Genomic DNA, 19648 nt, shown 5'->3' on the forward strand with positions numbered 1-19648 from the left:
GCACACCATGTGCAGCAGGTGGGGTTTGGTAGAGATTCAGACGACGCGGCGACAGAGTTGGCACCACCTTCCAACATCTCGAATGTGGAGCTCTAATGGTGAAGAGGGGTTGGGCTGGATGTCGCAGAGACAGCGGGGATTGATCCTTGGAGAGCCTGAGCTTCTTCCTTCTCTCTCGCTCCGCCTGCTGCCAACCGCCAAGGACCAATAGATTTGAGGAGGTTCGTATCCTGTATACAAGACCAGATCCCCTGAATCTTGTTGCCCATTATAATTATGACTGAATTAACCTGAAACTCCCGCATCCTTTTTGCTGCAACATAGACAGGATCCGATGGAGAAACAACGGCAACCTTCATATTTTCACCAATGATGGTTGACAAGGAAGGCTTGAACATTCGATCCCTCATATTTCTAGAAAAGCATATGGAGCAGAAAAATTGCCTCCCATCTGGCGTTCAACTCATGCAGCAGCAATGGCACTCCCCTGCTCCGCTGCCTTCTCCAATCTTGGATCATCTTCTGAAGAGCTTCGAGAGCAGATGAATCAGAATTAACAAAAATAGGATTCCGCGTCATTATCTTCGACACACTTGTCTACTCCAGTCTCAACCCCTCGGCAATGATTCTAGCGGAAATGTCCTTGTCTGTCACAATTCCGGAAAGCAACGCATTTGAATCAGTTAAGAGCACAGCATCCACACGGCGAGCCGCCGTTCTCCGACATGCATCGGATACTGTCGTCCCCTAGGGAATAGTTAGGCCTTTCGACAACCGTAGCTTCTTCACCGTCCTCTCCCCACCACCAACGAAAGGGGAGGAGGAGAGGAGGGTTTGCTGGTGGTGCCAATTAAAGGTTCTATTCTCGGGAGAGGGAGATTTCTTAATCGCGGCAGAGGAGCCCCGTCTTTGGCTGAGACTGGTCCGCCTCACACCCACTTGACTGCTCATCTCTCTTCCAGTCAGATTTGACCCAACGTTTATCCCATCCATCTTCGAAGCGTTCTTCGAAGAAAACCTTGGCGGAGGCGATGGCGAGGAGAGAGAGAAGGACCAGGGACAGCAAGCTCGAGTTCGAACCCTAAACGCCATCGTTTTCCGCACTGAGAGAATCTGCCGCTACAGAGACTGATGCGGTTGACGATGATGTTATGTTGGCGAGATTGACAACGCCAATGTGGATGGAGCTTGATGAAGAAGGTGACGATGGAAGCAGAATGGGCCCTTAAGGTCTTCCTGATGGGCCTGGGCCCAAATTTCATTAGCGGGTCGGACGGGGTTTGCTCAAAGGACCAGTGGATTTTCTTGGTCTCTGGTGTGTGATAATGCTACCAAGCCTTGTGCAACCTGCCTCACCACGGTTGCACCAACTGGATTTAGGAATGATTCAGGCCCTAATTAGGTGTAATTGCTGCACCTTCTAGACTTTCTAGCCCAAGAATTTTGATCCATCCACTTCCTTTTTTATTTATTTTATATATATATATATATATATATATATATATTTTTTTTTTTTGTGAAACTGTAATTTTTTTTTTATATTTTTTTTTTGTAAATACATAATAACATATGTATTCATTTTTTTTGTAATAAAATTGACTCTATTTAATAAAACATTTATTTATATATATATTTTTTTGATGTGACTGAACTTGAAATTGAATATTCAAGCTGCCTACGTACATTTCCAAAGAAAAAGATCAAGTCAAAACGTAGTTCAAATACATACATTTTTTTTTTATTTAATGATTTTGCCGTACACAGTTTATGCTCTTGCGGGCCAGGAGCTTTGGTTGTGGATTTTTAGGGGTAGTAGCGCTTCAAGAATCTTCCATTGATAGGGCCAATCTTCAAGCCGTCTTCTGCCATGATTAAGTAGGCGCCGTTGGTGTAAATCTCTTGTATTACGTATGGTCCATCCCACTTTGATGTGAACTTGCTTTTCGTCTTGTGAGTTGTGATGATAGGCCTACGCAATGCGAGGACGAGATCTCCAGTTTGGAAAGACCTTGGGCGGACCTTCTTGTTGAATGCCTTGGATAGCCGTGCTTGGTAGCATTCCAAGTGTTGTTGAGCTTCGAGCCTTCTCTCGTCGAGTGCTTCCAACTCTTGAAGGCGCAACTTTGCATTCTCCTTCTCAGTCAAGCCTTCTTGTATAGCCATTCTCAGTGAGGGGATTTGACTTTCGAGTGGTAGAACAGCTTCCACACCATATACAAGAGAATAAGGCGTGGCTTGGGTAGGAGTCCTATGTGTCGTCCGATATGCCCAAAGTGCTTCGCTTATTCTTTCGTGCCAGTCTCTCTTTGTTCGGCCGATCACTTTCTTTAAGAGATTGCACAATGTTTTGTTGAATGCTTCTACAAGACCGTTGGCCGGGGCATGATACATGGAAGACTTATGTTGCTTGAACTTGTATTTCTCACATAGCTCATCCACAAGTCGGTTGGAGAATTGCTTTCCGTTGTTAGTGATGATGTAGCGAGGCACCCCATATCGGTGGATGATGTGCTCCTTGATGAAACAGACGACAGTTTCCTTCTTTACTTCCCTTAGTGGTATGGCTTCAGCCCATTTGGAGAAGTAATCTGTTGCAGCTAGGATGTAAGCTTCTCCTGCAGATGATTTTGGAGTAATTGGTCCTACGACGTCCAATCCCCATGCATCGAATGGCCATGAAGCAGCTGTAGGGTGTAATGGCTCAGGTGGTTGGTGTATGAAGTTTGCGTGGAATTGGCAGGCTTGGCACCTTTTGGCATATTCCAAGCAGTCCTTCACCATGCTTGGCCAGTAGTAGCCCATTCTTTTGAGTTGGAAATGTAGCTTTGGTCCAGATTGATGCGCCCCGCATACGCCTGAGTGTGCTTCTTCCATGGCTTGATTAACTTCTTCCTCACCTAGGCATCTCAGAAGTATTCCTTCGAAAGAGCGTCGGTAGAGTGTTTCTTTGTAATAGAGGAAGCGAGGTGCCCGTCGACGTATTTCGGAGCGGTGTCTAGGATCATCTGGAAGTTTTCCATGCTCTAAGTAATCGATCAGCGGTTGTCTCCACTCTTCAACATCGACTGGAAGTACTGAGATGACATTTGTATCATCTAGTAGCATTTCAGTGACGAGGGGGATCACCCATCTTTGGCAGACTAGCACGTCTGCAGCTTCATCTTCTCCTAATGTCATGCTTGAGGCTAGGTTGGCAAGAGCGTCTGCCATTTGATTTTCTTTTCTTGGCACATGCTCTAGTGTCACAGTCTCAAACTCTTGTAGTAGTTGAGTTGCCAGCTGAAAGTATGGGATGAGATCATCTTTCTTCACCTCATATTCAGTTAAGAGTTGATTGATTATGAGCTTGGAGTCGCCAAATATCTCAAGGGCTGTGATTCCCATATTGATCGCCATTTGGAGTCCGATGATCAGTGCTTGGTACTCAGCGACATTGTTGGAGCATAATTCGCTTAGTTGAAAGGAATAAGGTAATATATGCCTTTGTGGCGACATGAATACTACTCCTGCCCCCGCTCCGTCTGCTCGTGCAGATCCGTCGAAGAACATCGTCCATGTCGGGAAGATGTCGATGTAGAACACTTCCTCGTCAGGCAAGTCGTCTGAGATTTTCCAATCAGTTGGGATTGGGTGATCGGCAAGAAAGTCTGCCAGCGCTTGTCCCTTTACGGCTTTAGCTGGGACGTAGATGATCTCATATTGGTTAAGAAGCAGCGCCCATTTAGCGAGTCGTCCTGTCAAGACGGGTTTGGACATGACGTATTTGACCGGGTCAGCTTTTGCAACCAAGTGGATGGTGTAAGCATGCATGTAATGCCTGAGTTTTTGGATGGCGAACACCAAGGCAAGGCACATCTTTTCTATTGGGGAGTAGTTCAACTCGGCGCCGGTGAGGGTTCGGCTGAGGTAGTAAAGCGCTCATTCTTTCTGGGATTCATTCTCTTGCGCCAAGAGTGCTCCAACTGAACTTTCCTGAGCAGTGATGTACAATATGAGTGGTTTCCCGGGCAGAGGCGCCCCCAAGATAGGTGGACTTGACAAATACTTTTTTATGCTTTCAAAAGCATTGTGGCATGCTTCGTCCCATACAAACGGAACATCCTTCTTCATGAGTCGGCTGAATGGTTGACAACGCCCTGCAAGGTTAGAGATGAATCGTCTGATAAAGGCAAGCCGTCCTTGTAGACTTTTCAGCTCGTGTAGGTTTCTTGGCTCAGGCATGCTTTGAATGGCCTTGATTTTTGATTGGTCCACTTCAATACCACAGTGTTTGACAATGAAGCCGAGGAACTTTCCGGAGGTGACGCCAAACGCACATTTTAATGGGTTCATCTTGAGGTTGTATTTTCGTAGCCTTTCGAACACTACTCGCAAATCCTTCAAGTGATCTTATCTTTTCTTTGTTTTGACCACCACATCGTCCACATAACATTCTACGTTCTTGTGTAGCATGTCATTGAAGATTTTCTGCATTGTGCGTTGATATGTAGCTCCAGCGTTCTTTAGACCAAAGGGCATCACCTTGTAGCAGTAGATACCTTTTGGAGTGCGGAATGCTGTTAGTTCCTCGTCTTCGAGAGCCATACGAATTTGATTGTATCCAGAAGAGCCGTCCATGAATGACAGTGCCTCATGGCCAGTGGTTGCGTCCACCATGATTTCGATTATTGGCAAGGGGAAGTCGTCCTTTGGACAAGCGTCGTTGAGGTCCCGGAAGTCTACGCAAACACATATTTGTCCAGATTTCTTAAAGACGATGACGATGTTGGAGATCCACTTGGGGTATTGCACCTCTCGAATGAATCCTGCTTCGATTAGCTTGTCAATCTCTGCCTCAATTTGTGGAATGAGCTCTGATCGATAGCGCCTTTGAGTTTGCTTTATTGGTCGTGTTCCAGGCTTGACTGCAAGATGATGCACAGCGATGACAGGGTCAAGGCCGGGCATTTCCTTGTAAGTCCAGGCAAAGACGTCTTTGTACTCTGATAGCAGTTGGTAGTACTCCTCTATCTCGTCTGCTCTTAGCAGTGCACTTACAAAGATAGGTTTTTGCTCCTCTTCTGTGCCCAAGTTGAGCTCCTTGAGATCGTCAACCGTGGCTTGCCCCTCATCCTCAAGTTGTGGTGGTGCAGCAGTGACATCTTCTTCGAGGGTCTCGTCTTCTTTGCCTTCTTGGATCGTGATGTGGAAGACATCTTGGACTTCCTTTTTAGTGTCGTCCTCTTGGGTTTGTTGGTATGCAGATTGTCTAGTATGGATGATTGTGCGCCTTCTTACTATCAGTGGTCCATTTGCGTCAACCTCCAATATTGCTTGATGCTTCATCCTTGAAGGAATTGAGCTTCGAATATCGCCTTTTTCTACTAGCCTGCCGAGCTTTTCTTCCTTTGACGTTGTTTCCCTATTTCCAGAAAACTTCATGTTGTCTTCAAGTCTTTCCAAAGCTGACTGACGAGGAGGAGAGCTAGCCGTGTTGCTTTGCTTATTAGGTTTTGACAACCTTTCAAAAATAGAGCTTCGGGAGGTTGGCCTGTTAAGCCTCTTGAAGACGGATGTTCGGTTTTGACCACCAATGTGATCAAGGGCTGACGTTCTGGGTCTTGAACGATTCATCCTATCGAAGACTGGCGTTCGAGGGGTGGATTTAGGCTCCTCTTGATCTTGTTCAATGCTCACACTGATATGTTGAGTGCTAGCATTTTTCGCTTGGCTTGAAATCTTCACGGGTGCATTTGGTGTGAAGCCAAGTCCAGCTTTGTTGTTGTTAACTCCGTAACCATGCTTCTTCAACTTCTTTTGAGTCTCGGTGAGGTCACGTTCTTTATTGTTGACGGTGTTTGAAACATTTTTTCCAGGATTCGAAGAAGAAGCGAAGTCGTACCCAGCTTTTGACATGAGTTTGTAGGCGTTCGGATCAAAACCTTCTTCAGTCCTCTTGGTTGGGAGAAAACTTGGTTCCGCTCTCTTTGGTAGAGCTTTTACGAAGCCTTGTGGTAATCTTGCAACCTTAGCGTTGCTTAGCTGTGTCAGAGGTAGAACTGCATTCGTCTTGAGCAACTTTACGTTATCCATATACCGTTGTGCATCGGCTTTGCTTGCTTCGGTTTCGAATGGGGATTGACCATTCTTTCTTCTTGACATCGGGATGTATCGGAAAACGGGTGTGTTTAGTACATTTGAGGGCGTCTTACTCCCTTTGGTTGTTGCAGGTTTAGCAAGCTCATCATCGTTCTTGCTTAAAGACGACATGGCTTCTTCTTCTTGTTTCTTGGGCATGGCTTGCCACTCCTGCTTTTTAGGTGTTGCTTTACCCGTGGATTTGATCTCTTTTGGAAGAGCTTCGAGCATCATGTCTTCATCCATGTAGAACTTGGCGTCTGCGAAATGTGATTCGGCTTCGGTGAATGGTTTGGTGTCGCCATAGATCACCTTCACTCATTCTCGGTAGAATTTCAAGCATTGGTGAAGGGTGAACGGTACTACTCCATTTGCATGGATCCAAGGCCTTCCTAAGAGCAAGCCGTAGGAAGTTCTTGCATCAATCACGTGGAATATCGTGCTTGACTTGAGTTCACCAATAATCATATCTACCCGGATCATGCCCATCGCTTTTTGTCCTCCTTGATTAAAACCTTGGATTAATAGACGACTTAAGGACAGTTCATCCGCCTTGATGCCGATTGTAGTCATTGTTGACTTTGGCATGATGTTTATGGCTGATCCACCATCCACAAGCATGCGATTGACTTTGTGCTCCCTTACGTACTCAGAGACGAAGAGAGGACGGTTGTGAGGCTTGGATCCTAGCAGCAAGTCTTCGTCGGTGAAATGGATTGCGTCCTCGATGGCACAGCATGTGGCACATTCATGTGGTCGAAGCTTCAAGCCTTCGTTCTTGCTTTCTTGCACTTCGTGGTCATTGGGACTTTCCAAGACTGCTGCTAATGCTAATCGTATCTTCTTTGGTAATCGCAGCGCTTCCTCAATGCTGAAGTGTGTTGGCAGACCTTCTTCGAGAGTGAGAGTTTTTTCTCCCTCAGTGGTGATATCTTTGCCTTTTGAAGGTTCTTCTATTTCTACTTCGACCATGTGGCATGCAGCGATAGTGCACTGTTGTAAGAAGTCATTCGGGAAGTACTCGTGCAATGAGATAGGAATGCGTGGCTCTTGCTTCATAGGTTCCCCAGCATACATTGGCTTATCAACTTTTACGTTTCTTTTGGGCTTCCTACTGTTGCGGGGATGGTGCTTTCTCACTTGTTCCACCTTTTGTCTTATGGCTTGTGGTTTTGGTTTCCTTATTTTTTTGTAGGTCACCAATGTCCATCCTCTTCATCATCGGCATGTGCATCTTGTTCGTTTGCCCCAGGTGATGGTTGCGCAGAAGGTATCGTGTAACTTGAACATTGATAGGAATGGTCAAGTGCTACTTGGAGAGGCACGGGATCGAAAGTTCCAAATGCAATTGTAGTAGTATGTGTCGCGGCCGTGTCTTCGAGGTCGAGCTTGATTCGCCCTTGTTGTGCTAGCTTCATGATGAGCTCTTTGAGGACGAAGCATTTACCCACAGGATGGCTCACGATTCGATGGTACTTGCAGTATTTAGGATCGTTTATGCGATTCATTTCTTCAGGCCGCTTGCATTCGGGTAGCTCGATTACCTTCTTTTCTAGCAAATCGTCTAACATTGCATCCATGTCTGAATCAGGAAAATGGTATACCTTCTGCTCCAATTCCCTCAAGGTGCTTTTGTACCTTTCTTGGGTGCGGGGAGGCTCACTTTTCTTTATCTCATTTGCTTTAGTTTTGGAGGAGATCTTGATAGGCGAGGAGGCGGTCTTGACGAGCGCAGTGCTGATGGTGAACGCTTCCTTGGGGGGTTTCTTCCCAGTCTTGTCTACATTTGGGGAGAACACCTTATCCTTCTTGAAGTCGGTGATCGGGTCTTTCTTCCCGTGATGGGCAATACTTAGCTCCATGTCATGGGCACGGGTGGCTAACTCTTTAAATGTCCGTGGTTTGATGCCTTGAAGGATATAGTGTAACCCCCATTGCATGCCTTGGACGCACATCTCAATCGAAGAGATCTCCGAGAGCCTGTCCTTGCAATCGAGGCTCAGATTGCGCCATCGGTTGATGTAGTCCACAACTGGTTCATCCCTCCATTGCTTCGTGCTTGTCAGCTCTAGCATGCTCACGGTGCGACGGGTGCTGTAGAAGCGGTTGAGGAATTCCCTTTCCAACTGTTCCCAGCTGTTGATGGATTCGGGCTCCAGGTCTGTGTACCACTCAAAGGCGTTTCCTTTTAACGAGCGCACAAACTGCTTGGCGAGGTAATCTCCTTCCGTCCCTGCATTGTTGCAGGTTTCGACGAAATGTGCGACATGTTGCTTCGGATTTCCTTTTCCATCAAACTGCATGAACTTTGGTGGTTGATAACCCATTGGCATCTTTAGGGCATCAATCTTCTTGGAGTAGGGCTTTGAGTAGAATGATGAGGTATGTGAGCTCCCCTCGTACTGCGCCTTGATGGTGCTGGCGATCATCTCTTGCAGTTGTTGGATAGAAAGAGATCCCATGAGTGCCTCTGCTTGGCCTGGCTCCGGCTTCACATCGATTTTCTCCACCGGAGGCTCTTCATCCTCGTCGTTTTCCTTCTTTACTGAACCACCCCCTTGCTCGATTTTCACGTTGGGCTTTACATCTAGTTGGTTGACGAGTGCGGCGATTTGCTGGTCTTTTTCTTCCACAATCCGTGTTAGCCTTGCAATTGCTTCATTCATATGAGCCAGCTGCTCATCGATTGAAGTCGCTCCAGTAGTCATGACTTGCATGGCTGAGTTGCCACTTGTGTCGGCATCGGAAAGCATGAAACCAGAGTACTTCCTTGGGCTTTCCTTCCTTGACGCCTTTAGCGAAGCCAGGGTGATCAAAGGTTCATGCCTCAGGTGCTCTTGTTCCTTCGGCGGAGTTGATGCAGGGGTGGAAGATGCGGCAGAAAGAGCTCTTGCCTTGCTTCGAGTTATGACGCCTGAAGTAACACCGCCTACGGTGATAACGTTCTTGTTCCTTGCATTGGCTGTGAGAACAACTTGAGCCTTCTTTGATGCCATTTGTGCTTTTTGTTGATTCAAAGATAGAGATGAGAGGTAGAGATTGTCCTACTGGGCGTGCCAAATTTGTAAACACGGAATTTCCTGCAATGAACGAGACAAGAACACGTGTACAAAATAATATTTGTATTAATGATTTAGGGGTTACAATCTCTTCTACAAATTTAGCCTCTGATTCTATCTTTGCAATGGATGGATTTGATGTTGTTGATCCAAAGGGCCGTCGCGGCTTGATCTTGGGATAAACAGTTGTGCAGATTTGTTGACGTCGTGGATCCAAAGGGCCGTCGGGGCTTGATCTAGGGATGAACGAATGATGAACGATTGACACTTTCTTCAAGGGCCGTCGGGGCTTGATCTTGAATCAGCGGAAGTTCTTCAAGGGCCGTTGGGGCTTGATTTTGAATGAGGATTTGACGAAGAACGAAGAGAGCTCTCTTGATCCTTCGGGATTTGCTTGGGAGCTTTTGAGTTTCAAAGCTTCAAGGTTGTGGTATGAAGTGAATTGGTTATCAATTGGTCCTTCAAAATGAATGCATTGGCCTCCTATTTATAGAATTCCAAAACTTGATTTTTTTGGATTTAAATAATTAGATAAAATAAATCATTTCTGCCAGGTGTTGACACGTGTCCTGTTTGATGACTTTTCCGATTTATTTTGATTTTTCGTTTAGTCACATGCTATGTGTAAAATTTATGTGACACATAAACATTGAAATTTTAATTATTGATCAACATTTATTTTACCGAAATTTCGATGTCTACAGTTTCTTAAAGATGTTTCTCTGAAAATAAGAACTTTGGACTATTTATGGGCAAACACTGCTATATATACTATGTTTTTGGTTAGTTCAAATCTCTTTTAGCTTTATTAAAAGCATTTTCAAACATACCCTTAATTTTCTAGAAATTTTATGAATTCCATATTTATTTTCTTATCTTCATTTAAAATCTAGAGATCTATTGTACATCAATGTATAATATAATATATATATATATATATATACACACACACTCTTTTAAGTGGTTCAGATTCCTTTGCTAGGATAATTGTAATCTTGAGATAGCACATCAAACGACCGTAAAATTTCTACAATACACGCTACACATTTAATATAGTAGAAGCCAACCCAATCGTACCCCTGCACAGTAAGTTGGTGATGTACCAAAATTTGATGATATTATGATGTATGTATGAATATGGCCTATATATATTTAGAAACTTTAAACAAACATAGTCGGCTATGTAATGTATATAGCTGACCTAAAATCATGTATCTTTTTGTTGGTCCTGAGTTACATGACAATATATATGACTTATTTGGAAGTATTTTTAAAATGTCTGAAAGCGTTTCCAGAGAAAATGTTTTTGAGGTTTCAAAAGTATTTCAAGTGTTTAGTGCAAGATGCACTAGTGATGTGCTTCTCTGAAGGAATGACTTTATATGTTTTTTCATAATTCACTTGCACTTTTACTAATTGGTTCAAAAAATATTTTACAAAAAATGTTCTCGGCCATTTTAGAAGCAGTTCAAAACGAGTCATATATCAAAAGGAAAACTAATGAAAATAGCTTAAAACTTTGAGTTTTAACGATAAGGACAAAATAAAGGATGAAGTGAATAGTACAAGAATTGACTTTTTAGTGTAAAGTAAATAATACCATGAGCTTTTCGTTAAAGTTCCCTATATCAAATCATATGCAACAGTGATATGTTCATGTCTTAATATTGTTTTTCACCCCAGATACATAAATATGGGCCATGCTAGCTAGCTATGACTTATGACATGCATATGCAGATCTGGACCGACAACCATTTGAGCTGAGTACGTCGTTCATTATTTATTCAACACCGAGTACGTGTGCCCCGTTTTGCCTGCACTAAAATGGACTTGGATTGTCTGCCCTCCTATTTCGGTATCCTCTTCGTGCCTTCCTGTTTTGTGTGGTCACGATTAAGCCACGTCAATATTTTATATTATTTTTTTATAAAAATAATAAAATAAAAAGAAATAGTAATATAAAATGTTGACGTGGCTTAACCGTGATCACAAAAACAGGAGGGCACGGGGAGGGCACCACAATTAGAGGGCAGACAATCCAAGTCCCACTAAAATGGTAAACTGCTTTATTTGTTAAAGTTTTGCCGAGTACGTCGTTCATTATTTATTCAACACCATGTACGTGTGCCCCGCCATGCCTGCACTAAAATAGTAAACTGCTTTATTTGTTAAAGTTTTGCCTTGGCCTTTACAAGCTTCAAAATTAAAGCATCCATATCGGTCGATAAGGTACGTTTTCTTCATGTAGTTCAACACCATCAAATCGGCCTATTGCCATTTGTGTGTGTACAATTAATTAGTTAATCTTCTTGTGAATATATATGACATATATGTAGGTACGTAGGTTTTCTTTTTTATCAACGGATAATGAGAGGAATTACCTGTGTAGACACTCTTATGTATAGTTGCTGATTGATGACGAGACAATTGGGAATGTGTGATTTGAAGCACATTTACAGGGAGAAGTATTATATGACGAATCAGTTGGCAAACTAGAGTAATCATATGGATATTGTCCTTTGTGTGTTTCATAATTGATTATCCTACTTAGATTGGATCGCCTCTCATAAGAGGGAGTGTTGGGGTGTGCAAAAAGTGTAACGGCACAGGCCCCGAATTTTTTAGGGGCCCCGATATTTTTGGTCCTCCTATATATTACATACGAGTAATAATTTTCTAATATTTTTTATTGAAAAGAAAAATCATGACCATATGATTTATCTATATTACAATTGATTCAGTGGAGCTTAAAGTTACTATATTAATTTTTTCACTTTTCTCTAGCATAAAAAAAAAACTTGTGTATTACTTTCTTCCGCTTTTCTTTAGCAATACAAAACTAACTTGTTTATTACTTTCTCCACAAAGCGTACTTCCACATCTCTCTTGTAGTTGTGCTCCATTCTTTCATGGATGAACCCTAAATCATAATTTCATGGCAATTGGAGATTATTCAATTAGTAAGAGTGAGACTGATTTCGATTAAGTTTGAATATTAATTGTTGAATTCTGTATAAATACGTTGTCCAAAAAATATTATTTTTTAAATAAACAGGGTCGTTTCATTTAATCCGCATAGAGCCACTAAAATGTCAGAAACGGCCCTGCCTCTCATAAATTAAAATTTGGGGTGTCTCGGACTTCTTTTGTTTTACCTGATGTTTCGAGTTAGTTGTTGGGTTGTTTTCCTCATTCTTTACACCAAAAAAGAAAAACAATGAAGAAAATTTTGAAACTTGAACTTTCTACATTAGAAAGAGGAATAACACTAAGGCCGTGTTTACGTAACTGGAATGGAATACGAAGAAATGGATTTGCACTTTTTTCGAGGCATTTAACTGTTTACCAAACATTTCCGTAATCGGAAACAAGGTGGGGCTCACACAAAATCAGGAATTGAACTCCTGAATCTCCCAGAATTGGATCCCCTCCATAGAGGTGGTATTTGGATTCCGGGGAGAAGCCTCCATTAGGAATCTGACTTTTCTACCCAAACTACCCTTGTCCTTATGCCTTTCAGCAGAGTGCCAACTCCAGCTCAATCCCGTCCACCGGCGATGATGGGGCTCAAGTTGACTGGTTTCAGGATGATTTTGTCAGGATGGGTTTCGAAGATGTAGTTGGTGAAGAATAGGTTGTTGTTGGTGACAATTGGGTTTGTAACTCGCTCTGTGCGTATCTGGGACTGAATCGACAAGGAAGAAGATGGAGAAAAGAAAAGAAAAAAGATGAGGAAGCTAAAATAATTGGGGGATGGTAAGAAGAGTATCAGGGAGCAAGGATGACGGGGAAGAAATGGAGAAAGGAAAAGAAAAAAAATAATTGGGGATGAGAAAGAAAAGATTCACAGAGAAAGGAGGTTCTGGAAGAAGATGGAGAGAAAAGAAATGAAAAAATAATTTGGAATAATAAAGAAAGAGTATGAAAATAATTTATTTATGTAAGGGCAATATAGTAATCAACCTAGTTTTCATTCCGATTGAAGTTAATTAATAAACAACTTATATGGATTCAACATCATTCCTACTCCGATTCCAGACAGTTTTAGTAAATAATTTCAACAAGAATCTAATTCTAATTCCACCTCATTTCAATTCCTCCTCAATCCAATTCCTCCTCAATTCAATTCCTCTCAATTTGATTACGGATTAGTAAACGAGCCCTAAAGGGAGAAGACTCTTTCGGTTATGTAAAAAAAATGCTATTATACTGCACTTGGTTAACCAAAATATTAGACAAAAAGCATTGTATCTTAAAGATTATAATAGGAAAGAAGCATCTAAAAATTGTAAAAGCCAGTTCTACGATTGAATAAAACAAAGGGGAAACACCAAAAAGGACAGTTGTAGTAGGCAAGAAGCAAACATTTGAAGGGCTTGTGTAGCTTTATTGATGTTGATGCGAATTAGATTTGGGTTGCTCAATACTTTGGGAAATTTTTTAATAGCTGAGAATATGAACTAGTACACTATGTGTCATAATATAAATGGTTGAAATTTTTTTTCAAGTATCCAACTACTGTTATTATAACAATAAGTAGTGTTTCCGGTCAAGGAACAAAATGCCAATAATATCGGTGATATATCGTCGATATTATCGGTTTTTCGCCGGTCCAATATTTCAATAGGTATCCAAGGGGTTTTCGTCAAAATATCGCGATATTATCGACATTATCGTGAAATTTCGAAACTGTGCAAGTCAGAGACGAACGCCGGAGCTTCTACAGCTCCGGCCAACTGTAAAACAGCCCCCTAGACTCCGATCTAGGAATGAAAATGAAATAGAAAACGAGAGGAACGTTTTTATAACGTCCGTTTTTCGTGAAACGGTCGGAGGTATTCGGAATGTTCGTCGACACCCACAGCCTCGCCGGAGATGGGTGCCTATTCCCGAGCTGATTTCATCCCAAAAACCTTGCAAAAACACGAGATAGAACTTCAATTTCACATCTAAGCTTCGATTTAGAACAGAAAAAGAAAAACCCGAAGCTTAACTAACCGGAGAAATTGAAGGAACTCGCCGGAGCAGGTGCGATGGTGTGCGTGTGGGTCTCGGTGCAGAGAGAAATGAGAGGTGTATGTGGGTTTCAGTGCAGAAAGAAAGGAGAGGGAGGAGCAGAAGGTCGTGGTGTGTGTGTGGGAGAAAGGAGAAGAGAGATCGAGAGATCTGTGTGTGTGTGTGAGGGAGTGGATAATGGAGAGAATAGAGAAGGATCGAGAGAGAGAGACAGAGGACTCACTCAGTGTGTCTGCGTGTGTGATGTTTGTGTGCGTGCGTTGTGTGCGTGTGTGGTTGCGTGCGTTGTGTGTGTGTGTGGGGTTCTTCCTGTCAGGACACAGGACTCACTCAGGATTCCTGACAACTTTTACAATTATTTTGACAATTTCAGACCACTTTTACAATTATAACTTGTACAATTTCAGACCATGGATGGTGGTTTCATTCAAAACCGTGTGCCACTGTGATATTCTTTCAAGAGGTGGAGTATCAGAGTCATTCAGAGCATTTTCGTTTCTTCTTCTTCCCTTACCCCTTTCAAAGCTGCCACTGTGATATTCTTTCAAGAGGTGGAGTATCAGAGCCATTCAAAGCATTTTCGTTTCTTCTTCTTCCCTTACCCCTTTCAAATGCATTCCAGATCCATTCCAGAGCTTGAACACAAAGGGTTCCATATTTAAAGTAAGTTTACAAACTTATATTTATATTATTGTAATTTATACAACAACAAAAAAATTTGTGTGGACTCGTATGTTAATTTTTTTAAGTAATTAATACTTGCATGTTAGTTTTTGTAAGTAATTAAGTAATGTTAACAATTACAGGTTAATTTTTTTAAGTAATTAATACTTGCATGTTAGTTTTTGTAAGTAATTAAGTAATGTTAACAATTACATGTGAATTTTTTTAAGTAATTAAGTAATGTTGTATAATTATTCCCTAGGATAATTTTAATATGTTTAATGTTATTTATTATTTTATTAATATTAGGTTTTATTATCAAATTGGATTATTATTCATTAATAATAGGTTTTTTTTATTATCAAATTGGATTATTATTCATTAAATTGGATTATTATCAAATTGGATTAATCATTAAATTGGATTATTATTAAATTGGATTATTATCAAATTGGATTATTATTCATCACTATGTTTTATATTAGGATTAATTTTTTTATCAAATTGGATTATTATTCATTAATATTAGGTTTTATTATTCCATATTATTTTTACAATTACTTAAATTTTTACAATCATTTATTTACTTCGTATTTAATTCTTCTGTAGAATAACTTTATTATTTAGGTTCTCTTATATAACCGTCATCACTACTATATTTTTTGGCCAAAAAATAATTGTCTAATTTTCATGAAAAATAAATATAGGTACGTTTAAGATGTCCAGTGGAGTTACTAAACGTGATCCAGCTTGGGAACATGGAGACCCAATAGACGGAAACAAACATAGCACAATTTGTAAATATTGTGGTCGGGTAATGAAGAGTGGCGGAGTGACACGACTTAAGTACCATCTTAGTGGATTAGATCCAGCAGAAAATGTCCAACGATGCGATAATGTCCCCCCAGAAGTGAAGGCATTCATCAGCACATTATTAAAAAATAAAAAACAGCAAAAGGAAAAGATAACACATGGAATGGAAAATATTCGAGCTGGGCTACGAGGAGAAGTCTATGGCCAAGCGGTTGACGGTGATGATGATGACGATGAGGACGAATGTGATGATGACATGGGACCTGAAGAACGACGCAGTTTGAAACAAGCATTACGTGCCTCCAAACAGTTAGCATGGGAAAGAGAACACATTCATAAAATTCCTAATAGAGCACAAGGTTTCGGGACAAGTGGTGGTGCACAAATGAGATGGGGAGGCAGTCTTAGAGAATCACAACCAACACCACCAATAGCCCCAAGCTTATATAAGTCATCCAAAGCACGTCAAAAGAGTGTTTGGAGTTATTTCATTGAAGGTAATGTGAAAGAGGGAATGGGGCGTCTAATTAGCAAGTTCTTTATCTATGAAAATGTCCCTGCTGAGAAAACATCATCACATCATTTCAAAAATATGGTAGTGGGATGTCAACAGGCCGGTGTTGGAGTACAACCTCCCACTCCCTATGAGATAAGAAACAAATATTTGGATATGGAGTATAAAGACATTGGCGAGTATGTTAACAAGTTGAGGTCAAAGTGGGAAACTAATGGTTGCACAATCATGTGTGACGGATGGACCGGCCCCACCAGATTGTCTATCATAAACTTCATGATATACTCCAAGGGAAAGACAATTTTTTTGAAGTCTGTTGATGCTTTAGACCATATAAAGAATTACAAGTATATTTACAAATTATTGAGGGATGTAATCATGGAGGTGGGAGAGCATAATGTTGTCCAAGTCGTGATCGACAACAGTTCTGCATTTGTCAAAACTGGAAAAAAGTTAATGAAGCATCATAATGTGTATTGGACATCATGTGCAGCACATTGTATTGATCTTATGTTTGAGGCAATGGGGAAGAGAGAGAATGTTGCTACTGTGGTAAAAAGAGCTAGAACGATCACAAATTATATGTACAATCACGGTTGGTTGTTGGCAAAGATGCGTGAATTTTGCAAAGGAGAAATTATTCGTCCAGCTACCACTCAATTCGCCACCAACTATATTGCATTAGACAGCCTACTTAAGAAGAAAGCAGGGTTGAAGCAACTATTCACTAGTGACGATTGGGCCAACCATAATTTCAGCCGCTCAAATGCAGGTCGTATGGTGGAAAGTATAGTGCTTGATCATGCTTTTTGGACTCAATCAAAACATGTGTGCCAAGTGTTTAAACCTCTTTACAAAGTTTTACGGATCATTGACACAGAAGTGTATCCTACTATGGGGGCAATATATGAGTTAATGCGTGTAGTGAAGGATGAATTGGAAAGAAAACATGGTGCAAGGTGGGTCATAAAGATAATTGAAAACCGATGGTATAAAACATTATACCACGATTTGCATGTAGTAGGTATAAATTATATCATAATTTGCAATTCATTTCTTTAGTTGCATAAGTATTAATTCTCTTATTAGAATATGTGTTTCTTTGAACAGCATATTATTTGAATCCTCGATACCAATACAGACCCGGTGTTGGATATGATTTACCCTTATACGTGCTGTACATAATGTATACTCTAAATTAGACCCTGCATCACCAGCAGTTGGCCAATTTGGAAATGAGGTACACAATTACTTAAATTATAATAATTACTTGGTGGATTAAACTAACACGATTTATTGAATTCAGCTAACATGGTTTAAAGATGCAAGAAGAACTTTTGGAGAACCAATATCAGTTGCTGCTCGAACAAAAATGTCTCCTAGTGAGTGTAAACATATTTCACGATAAGTTTATAATAGAATTTGTTGGAGTTATTAGGCTTATCGACATTGTTTTTCATTGTAGCTGAATGGTGGATCATGTATGGGACCGATACACCAACTGTGAGAAAGTTAGCAATCAAAGCATTATCACAAACAGCTTCCTCATCTGCTTGTGAAAGAAATTGGAGCACATTTGCACTCATACACACAAAGCAAAGAAATAGGTTGGCTCATAGTAGGTTGGAAAAATTAGTTTATTGCTACTACAACATGAAGCTTCAAATTCGAGATAAGGAAGCAGAAATAGATCATGTCGACCGTGGTGACCCACTAGATGTGTTTGATATTGTTGCTGAAGATGATGATACAGAGGGTAACCAACTTTATCAATGGATTAGACCTCTTCATTTAGATGATGAAGAAGACAACCTAGCTCCCAGAGTTGCTGAAGAAGCACGTAATGAAGGGATAAATGTAGAAAGAGTATTAGCGAAGAAGGTGAGATCTAGCAACGCTGACTCTTTGGAAGAACTTTTGCGCCCAAGACCAAGAAACACTGGAATTCCACCTTCTTCCAATCCTACACAACCACAACATCGTGCTGATACTAATGATAACTCTAGTACAAGATCAGGAGGAGATTCACCTACCACTGGAGGTGGGAATGATGAAGGATATAGTGGAGCTGGAGGTAGTGGTGGTGGATATGGAAACTATGTTGAACCACCTCCCGGATTTATGAGCCCCTTCACTGGTGAGGCAAACTTCACGCATGCAACACATGATGAGGACCATGACAGTAAGCGGGCAGGACCAGGAATTGGTGCCATAGGAAATGACTATACTCGTAGAGAAAGAGGCAAGGGGATTTTGTCATGTCAAGAAGATGACTCGTTATCTATAACTTCAGACTCTGTTGGATTAGTATGTAGTAACTATGGTTATACTCATAACCAACCATTTCCTTACCCTTCATATCCCATTCCTGTTCGGATGGAATTGAGTGACTCATGGAAACAATCCGAGACTCAATCTTCTAATGATTTTGCTTATGGACAATGTCAACTAATCTTGGATCCATATGGGTGGCATGTTAACAATTACATGCAAAACTATTTTGGGGATTTATCATTTGATAACTACTCTTCACAATACACTCACTCTACACATAGAGATGATGAAGATAGTGAAAAATTTGAACCTCATAGGAACTCTATGTGGTACTAAGTCACTCATGTATCTTACCATGCAATGTATAAAGTGTAAAATATTGTACTAATTCATTATATATAAATGATTATGGTGTGTTTAAATTTCTTTCATTAATTACTACATATTTTATACACTCACAATGTTTGCCAGCTCGCTATATAATCAACTTGATAATGTTAAATCTATCATGCAATGTATTTCCTTCCAATTTTTTGTGATAAACTAATAGATAATTGACTAAATAAACATCCTGCAAAGTTTCAATAAAAATTTCCAAGTTTTTCTTACAATTTCCGTGGTTTCCATATTATTTTTATCGATATAGATATTATCCCGATATTTCCATCGATATTTCCGTGTTTTCGAACTACCGATATTTCCGATATTATCGATATTTAATACCTTGTTTCCGGTACACTGAAATATCCTCCAATACTTTTGAAGATTGATGCTAGTTTTGTGTTCATTTTGGGCTTTTGGACCCCAAAATTGTTGGTAGTCTTTTCACTTCTGGAACTCTGCATCGTACACGTTATGTGGACCCTAAGCTTATATAATCACTTCAATGTCTTCATTATTTCTAGAACACGGCCTATCACAATCTAATAATTCACAGTCCATAACTCCATATCCATATTATAATAATTGGTTGGAATTAATAGATTTTAAGTAATTTAGCGGGTGATCTTGGCCCACTTAAAAGACTATATAGCATATACTGATATACAATAGGACTGAGCCACTTAAAAGACTATAAAGCATATACTGATATACAATAGGACTCCACAATTTGATACATAAGCAAAAATAATGCATTAAAATTACAAAACCAATAAAATTTATATTTTCGTGTCAAACTACTTTTTTACAA

The sequence above is a fragment of the Malus domestica genome, chromosome 06 (genome assembly GCF_042453785.1).
Source record: "Malus domestica chromosome 06, GDT2T_hap1".
Taxonomy (NCBI): Eukaryota; Viridiplantae; Streptophyta; class Magnoliopsida; order Rosales; family Rosaceae; genus Malus; species Malus domestica.